Source organism: Nannospalax galili, unplaced genomic scaffold (assembly GCF_000622305.1).
Source record: "Nannospalax galili isolate Female #2095 unplaced genomic scaffold, S.galili_v1.0 scaffold169, whole genome shotgun sequence".
Lineage (NCBI taxonomy): Eukaryota > Metazoa > Chordata > Mammalia > Rodentia > Spalacidae > Nannospalax > Nannospalax galili.
The window spans coordinates 1,363,298-1,382,471 of NW_008360327.1; the positions used below are offsets into that span (position 1 = coordinate 1,363,298).

General features: G+C 47.4%; 1 protein-coding gene across 6 annotated transcripts in view; it reads left to right on the forward strand.

The window, feature by feature from the left end:
• Zbtb7c (zinc finger and BTB domain containing 7C) overlaps positions 1 to 19,174 on the forward strand; it is a 393,754-nt gene that overhangs the window by 354,895 nt on the left and 19,685 nt on the right. Inside the window, exon 1 of one of the 6 annotated variants that reach the window (XM_029560104.1) lies at positions 16,034 to 16,100. The exons of the other annotated variants lie outside the window; for them this stretch is intronic. The gene's annotated coding sequence lies outside the window, so the exon portion shown is untranslated. Of the gene's footprint in view, positions 1 to 16,033; positions 16,101 to 19,174 lie in introns of those variants that run through there. 6 annotated transcript variants of the gene reach the window in all.

The following is a 19,174-nucleotide window of genomic DNA, read 5'->3' on the forward strand; positions in this document are numbered from 1 at the left end:
TTTAAAATTAGGTAAAACTTAAAAAAAAAAAAAAAAAAAAAAAACTAGCTGTGAATGTTTGCTTTCTTTCATTCACTCTACAGATAGTTGGTACCTACTGTGTGTTGGGCATCATGGAACTCACCACAAGAATACTAAGTCATGATTTACCTGAGGCTGAAATGTAAAGAGCCCCTAGTGTGCTGGCTTCAGGTTACACCAGTGAATATTCAGCCCGCCTGTGCTGAATCTGCCCAGCAGGTGCAGGGAGGCACAGGAGCAGTGAAGGGAGGGTGGGGTGAGAGCATTGCTGGGCCTGCGTGCCAAGCCCCTCTTAAGGCACGTAGATGGATTATGTGTTCACTCTAGGAGAGCTAGGGCTCCAGAGAACAGGCAATGGGGAGGATGGGCGTCTCCATCATGTTTCCGATTTCTGCAGGTGCTGAGGGATTAGCCACGGGGCAGGTGGACCCCAATTGCCCTCTGTTTAACTGGACCATTCCCACATTCAAACATTCAAATTGCAGAGAGGACAAAACCAAGGCTGGGAAAGGCAGAAAAGAGCCTCCTGCCCCTCCCACCCTGAGGCAGGCCTGAGAGTTCTTACTTTCCCTGAGAGGCAGGTGAAGTCCCCCATGTGCCATCAGACAAATTAACCCAGAACTATGCAGCTGTTGAGTTGGTGACTCAGTGAAGCCCACAGTGGGGGAAGAAGGGCTTTGGGGGGTTTGCTGGACATCCAGACATCAGGAGAGCTTGGTTCTTCTTTGGGCTAGCTGCTGCCACTTCATCCTGCTTCGCCTTGTTAGGTACAGGCCTAGACACCCTTTATCACATCATCAGCCTCCATGGACATGAATACAAGGAGTTGTAGCTGATAATGAGGAACCTGTTTGGGGCTTGTGTCCTTTGTGTCTCATGGAACAAGATGGGACTTGGAAGGGAGAGGATGAGGAGGGGCAACCGAAATCCGTTGAGGCTGTCCATGCAGCCTATGGCAGTGCACATGCATGTCTCTGCAGCTCATATGTGCACCTCTTTCCTAACATGACCACAGCACTGTGAGGCAGGAGAGGCAGGGTAGAGACAGTAGAGCCCTGGAGACAGTGTCAAACCCCTTTTCTCTCCCTACTCCTTCTGCCATCTCCCTCCCTTGGAACACTAACGGGTGGCCTGTTTTGATGCTGGCAAAGATATGAGTTTAATTAACTAGAGGGATCAAAAGGTCAATGGAAATTTGAGAATAACAAGGTGACAGTATGCCAATAACTGTGTGACCCATCAGAAAAGCATCACTGGGGATAGAGGACTTTGACAGCAGGGGACCTGGATTTGAGGTCCTTTCAGCCAAGGGCCACTTCCCTCTATCGTCCCAGAGCTATGGGCCTCTGTGTTTAGTCATGCCCTAGGGGAAACATCTTCACTCTTCCCTCACTTCTACTTCTGGAAGGTTCAGGAATGCTGGAAGAACAGGGTAAAAACCATCATGACAGCCCTCCTCTTGCACAGGGATGTCCCTGAGGCAGCTCCAGCACATTGGGTACACAGTACTGCGGTACTCTAAACTGCAGTGCTGTCTGTGGGCCACCCCAATATCTGGTGGGCCTTCTCTGTTATATGACAAGCACCTGCTAAGCCCCTGTTATCTTCCCAGCCCTCTGATTGGCGGCCAGAGGGCCACTACAACAGAGGAGACCCCTACTCCTGAGAGCTCATGTTCTGAGGAGCAGTGTTACATGGGCAAAAAGTGACCTCTCAGAATGGTTGACCCAGGTGGAGGATGATCTTTAAAAAGGCTGGAGTGAGGCCTGAATACTTACTGCAGCTGGGGCCAGGCAGGCTGGCACTGAGTCTTGGCCCTAAGGAGCCAGTGTTTCTTCTGTTGGAGAGTGCAGGAGGCAAAGTGGAGAGGCAGGGAAAAGTAAGGGAAGAAGATGGGGCATTACTGAAATGTGGTATAGAAGACCAGCAGAGATGGGCAGAGACTGAAATACCCATACCAGTCCTCTTCTCCCAGCCACTGGCCTTTAGAGAAAGGGCTGGAGACCAGGACAGACAACTGTAGCCAGGCTTAGTCCTGGATAAAAGGAACAGAAAGGTCTGCTAGGGTGGGTGTAAGGGAGCAAGGCATGGGTGGCGGGAGACCTTCCAGTCAGATTCGGGGCCTGTTGTGATTCTTGGGCCCTAAGAACAGGCTGCTGGGTTCCTGTCTGTACCTGCCCAGCCCCGTGCCCATTCCATCCCTATGCCTGTCCCAGCCCTGAGGACTCTTCTGTTTGCATTGTTTCCTGAACCCCACACCCAACCCCAAGAATAAAGACAGCCAGCCCTGCCCACCACCGCCTGCCCTCCCCACCCGGTGACTCAGGCTGCGTGCCTGGTGGCAATGGCTCTGTTCTCTGGCCTTGCTTAGCTGCCTGCATCTGCTCCCGATTTGCTGTTCATGTCTCTGTGACCTCAGTAAGGGTGGGTTCCTCTTCCCTAGATTTAAAAGAAATGGTACCTTTCTCCCCCTGTGGTATGCAGATTATTATAGAGTCTGCCTGCTTCAAGGATACAAGAAAGAAAGCAAACTTGGACAAGGCCAGTTTAATTGCGACGTACAGCTGCCCGAGGTCTCCTGTCCACTCTGGCCAGTCCTGAGCCAAACCAGTTTTCCATGGCCAAGCTGGGCCTGGTTTCCACATGGGTTCCTGTCAGGAAGTTCCTCCGCCCAGTGTGTGCTGTTAAATGGGATCCTTTTCATTCCTTTTCCTCTTATAAACTTCCCTTTCAGGTCATCCTGAAGGGAGAATAGGGATGTTGCAGAGGGTGGGGGGCAATAACAGGCTCTGGTCCCAAAAGGGAAGTGGCTGTGGAGAGGAGGTAGTTAGGGGTCTGGTCTGGGTCTAATACCTGCGGCCCCAATCCAAGGATAAGGTCTAGAGCCACCTCCTCTGCAGAGTATGCCACCTGACACCCACCCCACCCCCTCCAGCACCACCTAGTGCCACTTCCCTCCCTTCCCCACAGGGAGGGGTTGTAGGGTAATAGGAAGAACAGCCCATCCTAAAAATACCTCCCACCTTCTGCCATCCTAAAAATACACTCCCCACAGAGAGCGAAATTCTCTCTTCCCCTCTTCAGGCTTGTTTGCTTGTCGTAAGCCCCCACACTGAGATGGGCCCGGCTCTTTCCAACTTGTTGCACCCTTGGCTCACATCCATGAGGATTGGGCAGCCTTCCTCCTTCTCTTCCTTCTGCTGCCTCTGGTCCTGAATCAGCAAGTTAACCCCACCCACCCCCACTTGCTAGACTGTAGATTCATTGTGGCTTGAACTTGTGTTTGCTGCTGCAAGCCTATTGATGCCTGGCCCACAGGGTATGTACTGAGTGACTAAAGAGGTGTGGCCCTTTCTGCCTCTGTGACATGACTTGGTGCTACTTGAAGTTACCTGAGGCCCTCACGCTGCTGCACAGGAGCACTGACACCTTGGGTGAGTTCAGCTCCCTGAGCCTCTGTTGTGCTGTCTGTGTAATGGTCCCATGATTCTAGGACTCTTGCCAGGACCCATTGAAAGCCAAGCACAGAGGGTCAGGAGAGTACCTGGCACATTGCCGCCCTCCACGCCTGTTGCAGAGGCTGAACCTGATTCTCTCAGTCATTCCTAGCCACTCAGCCATAGGCTTTTTTTTTCTTTATTCAAACACATTAGCAAAACAGTAGTACAGCTGTGAAAGAGCAGGAATGTTTTTGGCTTTACCTAGGGTCTTTCATAATTTCTCACAAAAGGTCAGATTTAAAATCTCATTGTAAATCTGGTAGAATGGATTGCTTGATCATTCCCCCTGCTTTGAAGCTTTATTTTGCTTTTCATTTTGACATATGATTGTACATATTTATGGGATACAATGTTATGGAGTGATCACATCAGGCATTTAGAAGTCTGTCTCCAACATTTATCATTTTTATGGGGAGAACTCTCAAAGCCACCCCTTCCAGTTGCTTTGACATAAGTAGTGTAACACTGTCAACTCTAGTCCCCTGCCATGCAGTAGAGCAGTCTTTCTGATGCACAGCCTCCATGCAGTTGTGCCCTTCATCCTGCCTGTGTCAGGGTCAGAGCAGAACCTTCCTCAGGCCGCAGTCTCAGTACAGTGGAAGCCTTGCACTCTGGTAGTTAAGATCACAGCTTTGACACTAGAAGAAATAGAGTTTAAGATGATGTATGTTGTGGCACAAAGCCTGGTCCCAGACAGCAGAGGATGCAGGTAAATGGTGAAGGGGGCTGAGAGCCATCTGGCTCCCTGGAGCCTTGGTTGACCACAGCTAGGGAACTCTCGAAGCTTCTAGTTAATATGCCTGAACTGTCCACTGGATGCTCCCCATCTGGGGAAAGCATGTCTACTTCATGGAGGCACTACTGTAAGTAGCTCTCCTGAGCTGATGGAGTCTAGCTGAGGCTGTGATTAGAGAGAATAGATTGCAGAACAGAATCAGGGAGGCTCCTCCAAAAAGAGTGGCAGCCTCTGGTCCCTGCACAGTGCTACAAGGTATGACAAAAAGGAAGGGAAGGACATTTTCTGATGGTGCAGGGGAGAGTTGGGAAAAGCCAGAGATGTGCCACCCACAGAAACACCTGGATAGGGATGAGCCTGCTGGCGATAGGCCATTGTGGGTGTGGATTCAGTCAGGCAACAGAAACACATAGACCCCAGGTCCATGTCCTGCCCTGGGATTGGGGACACTGAGGTCGATAGACCACCCTGAATGCCATTGAGTAGCTAAAGCAGGCTACTTGGAGGGAGCATGCCCTTGGTGGAAACAGGAGGAATCTGAGTCTTTACTGGCTGAGCTCTCCTTCAGACTCAGAGCCCTGTAAGCTTCTCCTGCTGCCATAGCTTCAGTCTCAACCAGAAAGGAGGCAGTTGCTCTGGCCCCAAGATTCAGACCATAGAACTGTGGACTGTCAGTAGCCCATACCCAAAACTCCTGAACTTTAGAGTGCCTGTCCCAGGCATGTGCTGGGAGTCTGCTAAATCTAGAGGTACTAGGCTAGGAGCCCAGGTAAACATTCTGATTCCTACATGAGTCCTAGGGAAAGGGAACATCCAGTTGTTGTTTTTTATGTGTATGAGTATTTTGCCTGCATGTATGTAAGTGCACCCATGCCATGCAATGCCAGAAGAGACCAGAAGAGGGTGTCAGATTCTCTGGAACTGAAGTAACAGACAATTGTTAGCCTCCATGTGGGTGCTGGGAACTGAACCTAGGGCTCCTGCAAGAGCATCTAGTGTTCTTAACCACTAAGCCATCTCTCCAACCCTGGAATGTCCAGCTTTAATCAGCTTCAAAGTGACTGTGGTAAGCACTCAGCCAGAAAACCTGGCTGCAGCTGAAGAGGCCTGGGGTGCTTAAAGATACTGAGGCCTTTGCCCCATCCCCAGAGTCAGATATAGCTCGCTTGTTTTTCTTACGGTGTAATATGTAGCCTAAGACCTACAGAGCCTGAGTTTCATTGCCACTGACTTTACCCAGCCATGTTGTATTAATCAGGGCTGTCCAGAAAAATAAAACCAAGAGTATTTGTGTGAGTGAGTACATGTATGAGTGTGTATGAGAGAGAGAGAGAGAGAGAGAGAGAGAGAGAGAGAGAGAAGAAGAAGAAGGAGGAGGAGAAGAGAGGAAGGAGGAGGAGGAGAAGGAAGAAGAGGAGGAAAGAGGAGAGAGAGAGAGAGAGAGAGAGGAGAGAGAGAGGAGAGAGAGAGAGAATTATGGGGCTGGGCAGGTCCAAAGTCCAGTAGTGATGCTGCAACTTGATGAAGACTGGCTGGAGACAGAAGTCTCTTCTCCTCTGGGGATCTCAATCTTTTTCTCTTACCTTCAACTGGCTGGGTAAGGCCCACCTACATAAAATAATTTTCTTTACTCAAAATCTACTAAATCTAAATGTTCATCTCATCTTTAAAAAAAGAAAAAACTTTACTGCTACATCTATTTGTGTTTGACCAAGTATTGAGCTGCCTTGTCAGCTTGATGTGAAAAACTAACCATCAATAGAATAGAGCAGACAGCTCATGCATCGGTCCATAGACATCCTGCCATTGCTGTTTTCCTTGTAGTCTTGTGGCTTGCAAAACTGTAACTAGACCTTCCAGGTAAAGCCCAGCTCCTTCACTCACAAAGAGAATCTGTGACTCACAGGGGGCCAACCACTCTTTGTAAGTCACACATGTTGGCAGAGAACAGAGATAGATCTTAAACGTGGCTCCTCATGTCCAGATCTTAAACCTGATTCCTCATGTCCATTCCTTCCTGTCTTCCACATGGCTAAAGGAAGACCCTCCTCCAAGTATGCAGCTGTGCCCCAACTCCAACCTACAGCCTCAGCCGTTAAGCTCTTAGAAACAGGAGAGAGACTATAAATTGACTCTGCCTCAAAGTAGAGTGAAGAGCTGGAGGCCTCCCAGTGGCTGCCAACTCCTTGGATTAATACCCAGGTCCTGCTGTTATCTATAATTTTGTAGCTCTTCCTTTATGCTTGGATTCCCACACTTAATGTCATAATCTACAGATATGATTTCTGCACACTGGCCTCTTGCTCAGCATTAAATATGATGTGTGAAGTCAATTTTACTTTAAATCAAATCCAAGTTACAATGACTGATCTTATTAGTAACACATTACCCCCATCCTCCGGGGGCTTGGCAGCACCCTATCACTGGGGTGTATACATGTGATGTCATGTTGACCAGAGACTGATCCAAAGAGGCAGGATGAGGTGGGCTATGGAAAGATGCTGACCTTTGGAGATGGGGCCACAAACCCGGGATAGTGGAGCTCAAGGCCCAGGGATGCCCTGTGGGGTTTGTGGGGCCTCTGGAGATGTGTTTCATTGGTGCCAAGGATTTAGCCCAGTAAGAAGATGATGCCCAGCTAACAGGTGAAGGACAGAGCCAACACCAAATACTGAAGACAGGAGGCTCTAGAGAGGCCTGCCTCACCCTATTGGGAATGGTGGGCAGAGGGCACAGCTGGCAAGTTCTGACCTTGAGATAACCCCAGGGTAGCAAGTAGGTTGGGAGGTGAGCTGCCTGCCCTGTCCCTACGTCTGATAGCAGGAACATCCTCTGATGAGACTACTTCTAGAGGAGCCATGTAGGGAGGTTATGCTATATGGCAGAAGAGGCCTCAGACAACCAGAGTTACCTGTGTGTCCCTGGAAAGAATCTAAGGCAGTGCCAGGGCCTGAGGTCAGGCCTGTAGGCTTCTGCCCCCAAACCTGTCCATTTCAGAGCTTCCCAGGCAGTAGCAGATACTGACTCCCCAGCTCTCCTGTCAGCTGTACTTACCAGCACTTCCTGTGAACCCTCAGACCTCTGTGTGCCGTGAAAATGTCATTACTTGTGAGTTTTAGGACTCAGAGTTTGGAAAGCACAGCTCTAAGCCAGTGTTCCTGAAGGTGTACATGTCCCACCCCTGTGGCAGGATGAGAGGCCTCAGCAAAGCAGAGGGACTAAGCCAGACCTGGTAGTACTCACTTGGAATCTCAATGCTTGGGAGGTAGAGAGAGGAAGATCGAGAATTCAAGGCTATCCTCCACTACAAGTTCAAAATCAGTCCGGGTTATAAGAGACCCTGTCTCAAAAAACAAACAAAAAAACTTAAACCAAAACAAACAACAAAAGCAAAGCAGGACACATACAGTTAAACAGGTGTGCAGGCCTCCTTACTAGGGGCTTTCTTGGGGGTAGGGTATTAATGTCTCCTGTCCACTAATAATCTCCAGCAAGGCCCTGAGGTTCAGGTATCCCCAATGATTGTGTCATTCCAAGTTCACAGTAGCCAATGAATGATACAACACAGCAGCTAGCTGTCACTTAAGATTCACAGTCCTGGCCTCCATGTCCAGCTGGCTGGGCCAGTGACAAGCTCATGAACTCGCTGTGAGGAGTGGGAGTAGGAGGGCCAGCCTCACCCTCAGTGGGAGGCAGAGTGCTGCTTACTACTACCAAAGCTGTCACAGTGGCTCCATGGACAGGTTCCCTAGGTCTTCTAAGGAGACACACCATTGATTTGATGAACTTGTATGTATAACTTTGGGGTCAGTCCAGATATTCTGGACTAACTTTGGTGCAGGGCCCCCTGTTCAAATCTCTGCTGGTAGGAATTCCCAGCAGCCAGACGGCAGGCTGGGTGGCTTCTCAGAAGGCTGGTAGAAAGGTGGGTTGGGTAGAACTCAAAGAGGTACCTTCCAGTTACCTCATCCCATGCCACCTACATATGAAGGGAGCCAGCCCTAATTCTCCTTCCCAAGGGATTGGGCCACCTTCTCATCTTCCTGGCCAGGCTGCTCATATTTCCAAGATAATTACCCAACTTTGTGTTGACACTGACTCGGAAAGACCTACTTAAGAGGACTCGATTGCCAGAGATCAATATCAGGACTGTCACCATCCTTATTAAGGAACACCTATGATTCTGCCATGCACCTGAGACCGTGGAAGGTGTCAGTAGTGCACAGAGCCCCAAATGGTTTCTGCAGTGGAGGCCCTTGCCTTCACCTGTATAAACTCCAGAACTTCAAAGTGGGGACGCTGAGTCATGTAACCCCTATAACCCTAGAGAACACCTGTGGAGACCCTGGGCCCATCCACGTCCAGCGTTGACCATCCCTTCCTTGCTCTACCCCACCTTTCTCTCTTTCTGTGTGTCTTGTCTCTTTCTCTTTGTTTCTTTTTCTCCACCATTCAGTTTCATTCACCTCCCTTCCCACCTTTCCATCCATTTCCATCACATTCTGTCTTCCAACTCTCTGCCCCTCCTTGTCCTCTTGAGATCCCCAAGGCAGGGGACTCCCTCCTTACAGCTAAGGCAGAAAGTACAAGAATTGGGCAACCCAGGTGACAGCAGTTCTTTGGTATCGAATAGAGTGGGCAGCATGTCAAGGGTGTGGGTGCAAATGCCCCGCAGTGTTTGGTGGAGGAGTCCTGTGATCCTTAAAGGCCAGGAGGTGGGTGGTGTGGGGTGACCAATCATCAAAGCTTGCCCTGGACTGAGATTTATGGCATGTGGGACTTTTGGAGCTTATGCCTGGAAAGTTCTGGAAACACTGAGGCTTGATCACACCTCTGGACTTGAGAGGTGGGAAGGAGGCAAGAGTCTCTTAAGGGTGAGGTGTGGTGTCTTTAAAGTCTTTCTGGGGAGTCAGTTGGCAGAGACCCCAACTTCTCCTACTCCCTGATGCCTGAGTCTGCTCCCTCAGTAGAGAGCTAAGCAGGGTGGCACAACAGAGCCCTAGGGCAGGTGTGCAGTCTCAATGCCAGCACAAGCATCCTGGCCATGATGGGGAGAGAGACTGCTTTTCACTTTAACGAGGTAGATGTGGCTTTTCTCTCTCTGAGCCTCCACACCTTTGACTAGAAGATCTGATCCAACCTGACATCCCCAGAACTGCCATCTGATATTCATAGACAACAATCCCAGTTCTCCCAGCCATCTTTGCTCTTCTCGGTGTGTTCTGAGAACAGACCGGGCCTTGACCTGCTGCTGCCCTGGGCTGTGACTTAACTACTCACAACCTCCTTCTTGCAGTACGAAATGGGAATAAATGCACCATCTCACCGTGTTCTCATAAGGATTAAGACTATAAGGATAAAAGAAGCCATCTTACTACCTGACACAAGGAACTATTGTCCTATGCCCTTCCAAGGGGGCCAAGCTCTTTCCAGGTGTCCCCTCGCATCTCAGTCTCCGAATGTAATTACGCTGAAGTTTCACTTTGTGCAGTTCCAGTTGCCCAGGGTCAGCCACAGTCCTAAAATATTAAATGGAAATATCTAGAGATAAATAATTCATAGATTTTCAATAAGTTTATTGCAACACATTGTTATAATTATTCTCTTCTTGTTGTTGTTCCTCTCTTATTGTGACTAACTTAGAAGCTGAACTCTAGCACAGCTGCTTACACATAGAAGAAACTGAGGAGTGTGTGTGCAAGAAACTGTGTGTGCAAGAAACAGTGTGTGTGTGCAAGCCTTGGTGCCTGGCAGGTCTGGGGTCATATCCCCCATGGATAAAGGGGACAGGCACTATGCTAAGGAACAAATGAAATGTTCCATAGTGGTGCTCTGGAATTACAGCAATATTGAAACACTATTGGGCCCCACTATTCGGCTTCTAAGGAAATCCTTTCTATCCTGATTTATAAACTGTTTAATCAGAAGAAATAAGACTCTCATTTTTTTCCTGCAGAGATTTAGCCCACATTTAGTAAATGTTCTGGTTTAGCATTTCTCTTTCTTCACCACAGATAAGTAGATGGACCATGAGTGTCCAGCCCAGCCTTCCTGGAAGGGCAAAGCCTACACCAGCGCTTGCTATTTACTGACGGCTTTACTGCCCTTCATCAGTTATGCCCCAGAATCTTTCCCTCCTCACCATGGCAGAGGTGAGACTGACTACTTCAAGGAAAGCAGCCACACATGTGGCTAACACTAAGCCACAGACACTGTCCTCTATTGATAGAAAGCTCTATGCCCAGTCTAACAGCAGGTGTAGAGAAACCAGCCTTTCTTATGCTCCCCTCCAGTGGTCCTGTCCTTTTGAAGATGGACGTCTTTACTATCCCCTCCCTATGGGACTCAGAAACACTTCCACACCCACTTTTGATGGGTCAGCCCCACCCTATCACATTTTGAAAACCAGCCCTGCATACATGTGTGTGTGTGCGTGTGTGTGTGTGTGTGTGTGTGTGTGTGTGTGTAATTGCTTCTTCACCATATAGATGAGCTGGGGGGCTGATAGGTCTGAAGACCACCTCCGGTACTCCTCCTTCCCTTAGTGCAGCATCCCTCCTGGGTGCACACCATCTCCCCTGGGTGTACACTGTTCCAGGGAAGTTTCAATAAGGATGTTCTAACAGCTGAGGCTTCACAACTGCATCCCACCTCTCTCAGCAAGTGGTAAATCTGTTGGCATGAAGAGCCAGAATGTTTGCAGTTCTGCCTCGCCCCACATAGCCTCAGCACTCTGAGGGGCTCAGTTTCTATCTTTAAAGCAGCTGCAGCTGGCTTGGGCTACATTTCTCTCCCTTCTTGGTGGATCCTCTCACCCCATGCACTAAAGGGATGTCTGGCTAGCCAATGCTCATCACCAAAGCCCTGCGGGCTGCCTCAGATCTCAGACCTACTGCTCCTTCCTCTCTCCAGGTCCATGGCAGTAGAGGGCAAGAGAGAAGACTGAAACACAAAGGACAGACACCTATGTCAGGGAGAGGACTGCATGTTAGCTGAGGGAACAGAATGAGCAAAGCCAAGGTGGTAGGAATTGGACATGCTGGTGATCAAAGGAAACAGCAGGAGGCAATCAAACAAGGTAGGCAGGTGGAGCCCAGCAGGACACCCTGGGAGCCAGTGGAGCTGATTCATGACATCAAGAGCAAAGGGAGAGACACAGGTAAAGCTTAGGACTTAACCTGGCCACAAAGGTTTGGTGAACATCGCAACAAAGACCTGATTGGTGGAAGTGAGTGCAAACTTCATCAGTGGCACTGCCCTTTCTTCGAAGAAATGCAGCACATTTGTTTATTCCTGACCACCCCCACTTCTCCCCTCTGCTTTCCCCACTGGCAAAAGACTCCCCAGAAATGCTAAAAATTCATCTCATCTGACCCAAATCAGAGGGCGGATGAGCTGGCTCTTTATTCCCCTCGGTTAAAATGGTCTTGTGGGAGAGGATGGGCTCGGTTGTAATTGCATCTTTGGTCACCTCCGCCCACCCCGCCAGAGCTGGGCCCAATTGCTTCCGCCCAATGCCATTGTACAGGGCTTTCCTCCTCCCTTCCACCGTGTCTACTGGCCTGGAAAAATCACCCACCAACCTAGGAAAGAGCTGGAGACAGAGCAGGAAGGGTCACATCCTCCCACAAGCTGCCTCCAAGGAAAAGGACTGGGTTGTCTTGGAGACGAGTCTCCAGGGAGGGGTCAGTGGCTCGAGCTCCAGGAGGTACTTGGCCAGGGCTCTTTTAGAAGCTGCAGTAGCGGCTCTCTCCATAGTATTTTTCTTGATTCTTAAGTTCCTAAATTGTTCTGTGGGGTTAAGCAGACCATCTATTTAGAAATGACCATCAGGAAAGTTGAAAGGGGGCTTGTCACTCTGGCTTTAGAAGAAATATTTTTGGAAAGGGTGTGGAGCAAGTAAATAAATCATGAGGAGCACTGGGTGTAATAGCAGACCTCTCCAGGCCCTCCTCTCCCTTCCTCTCCACACATTGGGAACATTTGGAATTGCTCACATGGGCATGCAGGGGTGTGATAGTGAGTTTCAGTATGTTTGTAAGTATTCTATGTGTGAACATACACAACACATTGTTCACATACTACTTTAGGCCATGTTCTGTTGCTGTAACCAAATACCAGAATCTGAGCACTTTATAGAAAAGAGCTGTAGGGGCTGGAGATATGGCTCAGTGGTTAAGAGCACTTACTGCTCTTGCAAAGGATGTGGGATCAGTTCCCAGCACCCACATGGCAGCTCACAACTGTCTATAATTCCAGCTCCAGGGGATCCAGTGCTGTCTCTGGTCTCTACAAACACCAGGCACATGCAAGGTGTACATACATAACATATAGGCAAATACTTACACACATAAAGATGTATAAATAAATAAATCTTTAAGACAGAGACAGAAAGAAGAGGGGCTGCAGGTCTAGGCAGATCAAAAGATTAGGTGGCCCTGAGGCCAAAATGGACATGGTGTATTTGGAGGGCAGTTCAGAGACCTGCTTTAAAGAGAGGCAAAAATAAGATCAAGACCAGACTTAGGGCAACCGAGATGGTAGGATGCCTTCAAGAGACTCATGGGAAAAAGCACAGTTGAGAAGTGACAATGTGGGGGGAGAGGCTTAGCCTCTTCCTGGGTGGGCGCTTGAGGGAGTTACTTCAGCCTTTGTGCACAGGGCAGCATCTGTAAAGCAGGGACAATGAATGGGCAGTCTTGTGTCACACAAGTGCCTCACTGGAAGACTGTAAGCAGCAGCCAAGCCCTCAGGCTGGAATCCTGTGCTGAAGGAACCCAGATCCGGTTTATGGTCCACCTATCCAGCACAGGGTTACTGTTGGGTAGCAGATGGTGATGAACAGAGCACAGCCACCCTAACATCCTGCCATTGTAACCTATAACATGTGCTGGTGACCAGAACCTGGTCTCCCCATGTTCTCCTCTGGTCCCCACAGTCACCCAAATCATTCACTATAGTTAGCAAACAGAAAAACCAAGATAGCACAGTCAAAAGACCCAGAGCCAATCAACAATGACCAGACATTACAAAAAACTCGAAAGGGAGCTAGAGAGATGGCTCAGCAGTTAAGAGCACTGACTGCTCTTGCAGAGGACCTGGGTTCGATTCCCAGCACCCACATGGCGGCTACGAACCATCCTTAACTCCAGTTCCAGGGGAATCCGAAGCCCTCTTCTGACCTCCACGGCATTGCACGACATGGGTGTACTCACATACATGCAGGCAGCACACTCGTACACATAAAATAAATAAATAAATAAATAAATAAATAAACCAACAAATAAATAAATAAAACCTCCAAAGATGATTTATCAAAATAAATAAATAAATAAATAAATAAATAAATAAATAAATAAATAAACCAACAAATAAATAAATAAAACCTCCAAAGATGATTTATCAGTTTGGGAAAGGAGAATGTATTCTACAGTTTTAATAGTAATGGTTTTAAAGTACTACCAAAGGGTATATACAAGACAATTGATTTGCATTCAACCCCTCCCTGGCAGCTCTACAACTACTCCTCAGAAACAGCTAGTAACCAGATGAAGTCAGGCAGCTGTGAGCCACTATGTACCTACGTGGAAGCATCTTTTCTTTCCAAACATGAGAACAAGTCACGGGCTAAGCAGCATGCTTTGCAGTTAATGAAAAATCTAAGAGATATTTCTCCATATATCTGTTCCCCAACTCCTCCTTTTGAGTCAAAGTCTCACTTGTCCTTCAGTCTGGCCTCAAACTCAGCATACTCCTGCCTCAGCCTCCCAAGTGCCGAGATTACAGGTGTGTATGACCATGCTCAAATTGCTTTATTCTTTTAATGCCTGAGTACTACCCTATGATATATCTGGCCAGCTGACACTGACGGATATACTGTTTGCTTCTAGTTAATGATGCTGCAGGGATAATATGTGTAAAAATCAAGCACATGCAGTCATGAAACTGAAAGGTCAGTAGGGGAAATTGCTGGGTCATCAGAATTTTTTATTTTTTGCTTATCAGATATGCAAAAATTGGAACCCATTTCATTTTTTAAGATTTTTTTAATGTGTGTGCATGTGAGTGTAGTGCCTGCAGAGGCCAGAAGAGGACATTACGTCCCTGGAGATAGAGTTACAGGTGGTTGTGAGCTACCTGATAGGTGTACTGGGAACTGAATTCAAGTCCTTTGAAGAGCAGACATGCTCTTAGCTGCCAAGCCATCATCTCCCCAGCCCCTCCACTGAATTTTTGTTCTGAGATGCTGAATAATGCTGAGCATTTTTTGTACATTTAAAGAATATTTTTGTTTATTTTTCTATGATTGATTTTTGTGGTGTTTTGGGGTTATATTTTCTGATAAGCTGTAAGCCTCTTCTGATTCTTGATGTAAGTGCTCTCTCCATAAAGGAAATTAGGCTTTCATCATATGTTTTGAAAATATTTTTCAAGTATTTTGTATATTGATTCTGTTATGGGTTTTTTATGTGTACAATTTTTCAACATTGTTGAGACAGATATCAATCTTTTATGATGGGTTTTGTTGTCTTGGTGATCATAAAATAACTCCAATATTTTCACTGTTTTTTTAGAAAATTATATCTTTGCTATGTCATTTAATTAATTTTGGTATAAGGTATGAGGAAAGGATCCGAATTTTATTTTATTGTATTTTGTTTTCTACATAATTGACCAGTTGTCCCAACCCCATTTATTGAAAATGCATCTTAAGACAAAATTTTAAATTCTATCTTTATGAGATGTTAAGTTCATATGTACATGAATTAATGTGAATCCATGGCTTTCCATTGGTCTTTGCCTGTTTATGATCCAGACAAATATTTTACTGTGTGGATCTCCAATATGTTTTCCTTCTGGTAAGTTTTCTCTGTGCAGGGGTATTCCTATTAATCATCTGTTTCAAAATCTTCTTGACGCGTCTAAAATGCTTATTTTTCTATAAGAACTTTAGAATGGGCTTATCTAATAATAGAAATCATGGCTGATGTTTTTAGTGGTATCATATTGCATCTGTTGAATAATTTAAGGGGTATTTATACCTACTATCCAAGAACAGGATATCTTTCTATTGACTAAACAAATCTTTTGAAAAGTGCTTAAAACATTTTTGCTATGGATCCTATACATTTCTTTTTCCTAGGTGTTTCTTCTATTTTTGTTGCCTACTAAGTGGTACTGTCTAATGCATTTGAGCCTGCCTGCTATTAGTGTACGAAAGCACCCAGTCATATCATCTGCAAGCAATGATTTCCCAGCTCATTTCTAACTTTTTAATCTTACATTTCTTACTCAACATTTCTGATTATGAGACATCAAAAAGAAGCAGCTATCCTGGGTAAGAGGAAACTTTGCGCCCATTCTAAGTCATGGGTAGATCAGCCAGGCTTCTTTGGTTGGGGAGGGCTGGGGAGAGTTCCATGCTTGAAGATCAAAATTCTCAGAGCAAATGGATTGGTGGTAGTGGGGGTGCCTTTTCCATAATGTTGGCTAGAAGGTGTAGCTTGCCAGATGCTAGTCCTTGGTGCTGAGCCTCTGTGGCTGAGGGCAAACAGCAGAGGGAAGGAAGGAGTACCAGCCTTGCTGTGTGCTGTCATGAATCTTCTCCATGACCATAACCATGGCCTGGCCTTAGGAACCTGTCCAGACAGCCACCTATGACTCACAGGCTCCCAGATCCCTGATTGCAGGCCCCGCCCACAGTGGATTCTTTATTGTTCTATTGCCCTGTAATATTTGGCTATGGATAAGCTATTCCTGCTCTGTGAAGCCAGAAGTCCCCTAGAACAGGAGTTGAGTGTTTGTAGAGTTTCTCACAGCTCGAAGCCCAGATCCAACACCTGGTAAGTGATCAATGGCATGGTTAATTGACTGGAGTCATTCAGCAAATTAGTGTCCAGCTCACAGTTTCCCTATTTTTGGAAAGGGCTCCTAGCATCAAACAACCCTCAGTGTGCAGTGGGCAAGGGAAGAAATTACAGCAGAGGAGAGACTAGACCTGAGTATAAATAGGAAGAGAAAATACTTGGACTTTCTTAAGGCAATAAACTTTCTATATAATAATGTTACATGTAACTGTGCAATTAACCTCGAAAATTGCAAGTTTCCAGAGTGTTCTTTCCCATCCAAATACTATGTGGTTCTCGTGGTAGAGGCATTAGCTCAGAAGAAAAGTGCAAGTTTGAGGCAAATCTGAGGTTTCATTTCCTTTGGAAAACAGGAACAGGATTGGAATCTTTTGAGCATCCGGCTAGACCTCTCATCTGGGCCTTGTCTCCAAATTGAGATGACAGTAGCAGGGAGGCAGGAGTGTTTTTCAAGGCGTAGTCAGGGCATCTCACACCTGTGGCAGGCTTGGGGTGTGATTCTGCCCTCCTCTTCCCACAGTCATCACCCCATTGGGGGCCCTCCCTGATCTGATCCTGCAGGAGGTCTGGAGCAAGAGCAGGGCGGGGAGGGCCCTGAGTAATGATAGCAGCTGTCTAGGCGGGAGCATGTGGTCTCCTCACTGCCTGCCACTGTTCTTCCCTCCCCTAGCCTGCCTGTTGCACATACTGTTCTCAAATATAGTACCAGGCTCATCTCTCCTATCCAGAACCTTCTATGGTTTAACAGAGTCCAGATTCTTGGGGGAGAGCCCTCCTCCCCCTGCCTCACCTTCCTATCCTGATTCCTGCTGAGGTAGCCTGCTGCTGTCCAAGTTCTTCTGCCCAAACCTATATATTCCTAAACTTACCTGTCTTCTGCCTTTAAGCCTTGCACCCCAAACTAGCTGCTATTCCTCTGTATGTACTATGCTTGCTCTGCTTCTGGGCCTCAACTAGCACATGCTTTTCCTCCTTCTAGAATGTTCTGCTCTTCCGTCTCAAGTCCTGGCTACCTGAGGGCTTCATATCCCTGATACAACTCACTGCCAAAGCCCTGCAGAGCCCCTACCCTCTTATTAAAGCCCAGCATGGAGAGGCAGCGTAGCCAGTTGCTTAGGAAATTCAGAGCCCCACTGCTCGACTTCAAGTTCCAGCTCTACCTCAGTGTCCCCATTTAAAACAAGATGACAGTGATTACAGTAGTTGCCTCAAGGGGTTTGGGTGAAGATGAGATGGAAACCCAAGTAAAATATTTAGGACGGTGACTGGCACCAATCAGATATATGATACCTCCTGATTGCCAGTCAGATTCAATGTAGATAGACGGGATTCAAATCAAAGTCCTCGGTCTCCTGCATGCTGCATCTACCACACACACCTGCAGCCAGCATGAGGTCAGGATGTTTTTGGCCCTGTATGTGCCCCTGCCCCATACAGGGCTGTGAGGCTGTTCACAATAAATATGTATCCATTGAAAAAAGTAGCCACCCTCCTGTGTGACCACACTCTGCCACTGTCCAGAGGACAGAAGACACACCCAGAGTCAATTTCCTCACCCTTCTTCCAAGCAGGATGAGGGGATACAGCAAGCCTCCATACCACCAGTAGAATACCAGATATGATGTGGTCAGACGGTAGAGCACTCATCTGAATACCCAGTGTGTACTCACACTGCTATTCCTATGTAACCTGCCAAGGTTTCTGAAAAGACCTAGGGTGAGAGAAAAGGCAAAGTCAAATCACAGGAAGCCTCAGTCAGGCACAGCATCCCCCAGACATCCAAAGTTGAGCCATTTATGACTTTGAAATGCAAGGATCCTTCTTGAAACCAAGATATTTCAGTGTATCTGAAGGACATCATAGGACCACTGAGTATATGGGCAACCAGAGCCCTCACAAACTCCTAGTCTAATAGAGAAGGCTCTAAGAGGGCCTTGGCTGATCCAAGGTTACAGCATCAATCCATTGCAGAGCAGAGCTGGGATGTTAGCTGTAGTTCTTCCCCCAAAAGGGCTAATGGCACTCCTGAGCTTCCCAGAAAGTGCCCTTGGCCTTTCTCTGTTCTGGCTGTGACCCTCTCACTTGGCACTGCTCCCCCTTTTGCCCAATGTAAAGTCCCCAGGCTCTCCTGCATAGATTTGACTTCCCACCCTGTTTTCCACACTGGGAGCCTCAGCAAGAGGGTGAAAATAGCGTACAGGAGCAGTACACCTAGGACCAGTCAGCTGGGCAACAACATTGGTGTCTTATAACAGACACTAAAATATTCCCAGGGTGGGTCAGAATACTGTACCATACAACCCAAGTGCTCACAAACAGCTTCTTATGCAACTAGCAAAGTTCCCATTCCTCTGCAGACATAGCTCATTGGGGACAGAAATGCTTCAGTGACCAGGGCTCCTCAGGGGGCTAACTGTGTCTCTAGTCCCCAGGGAGTTGTGCTCATGCAGGCTGTAAGAGGGCGCTGCAGACCAGGCAGGGAAACCTCCCAAAAAGGCAGCCAGCGCAGCTGAGGCTCTATAATAGGTGGGCTGGTGCTGTTTATAGATACGAGTGATTTATTTTACTATCTAAATTTTCTGTAGCTTAATAAGGTTTAATAAGCCTCCCAAGGAGTTTTCTGGAAATCACCTGTAATAAACACAAGTAGTAAATTCTTTATTTTGAACATAAAGAAATAGATGTGTACCCTATCCCACCCTGTAATCAATAAAGGATGAATAAATAATTAAAAGGCACAGCTTGAAGGGACACCCCTTGATCTGACAAAGTAATGCTAGTATAGAGGAGGTAGGGAAGCTGAACAGGAGGTGGTTATAGTGGGGTGTGGACTGACAGGTGGTGACGCTTGATACAGTGGACAGAGCCTAGAGGTTGGCAATCTCTACCATTCAGCTAGCTCTGTGACTTATACAGTCAGTTTCTCCTCTGCCCTGTCACGTCTATCATCTCTAGCTCTGTCTCTATCACCATCTCCATCTTCATCTCCATCTCCATCCCCATCCCCACCCCCATCTCCATCCCCACCTCCACCCCATCCCCACCCCCAT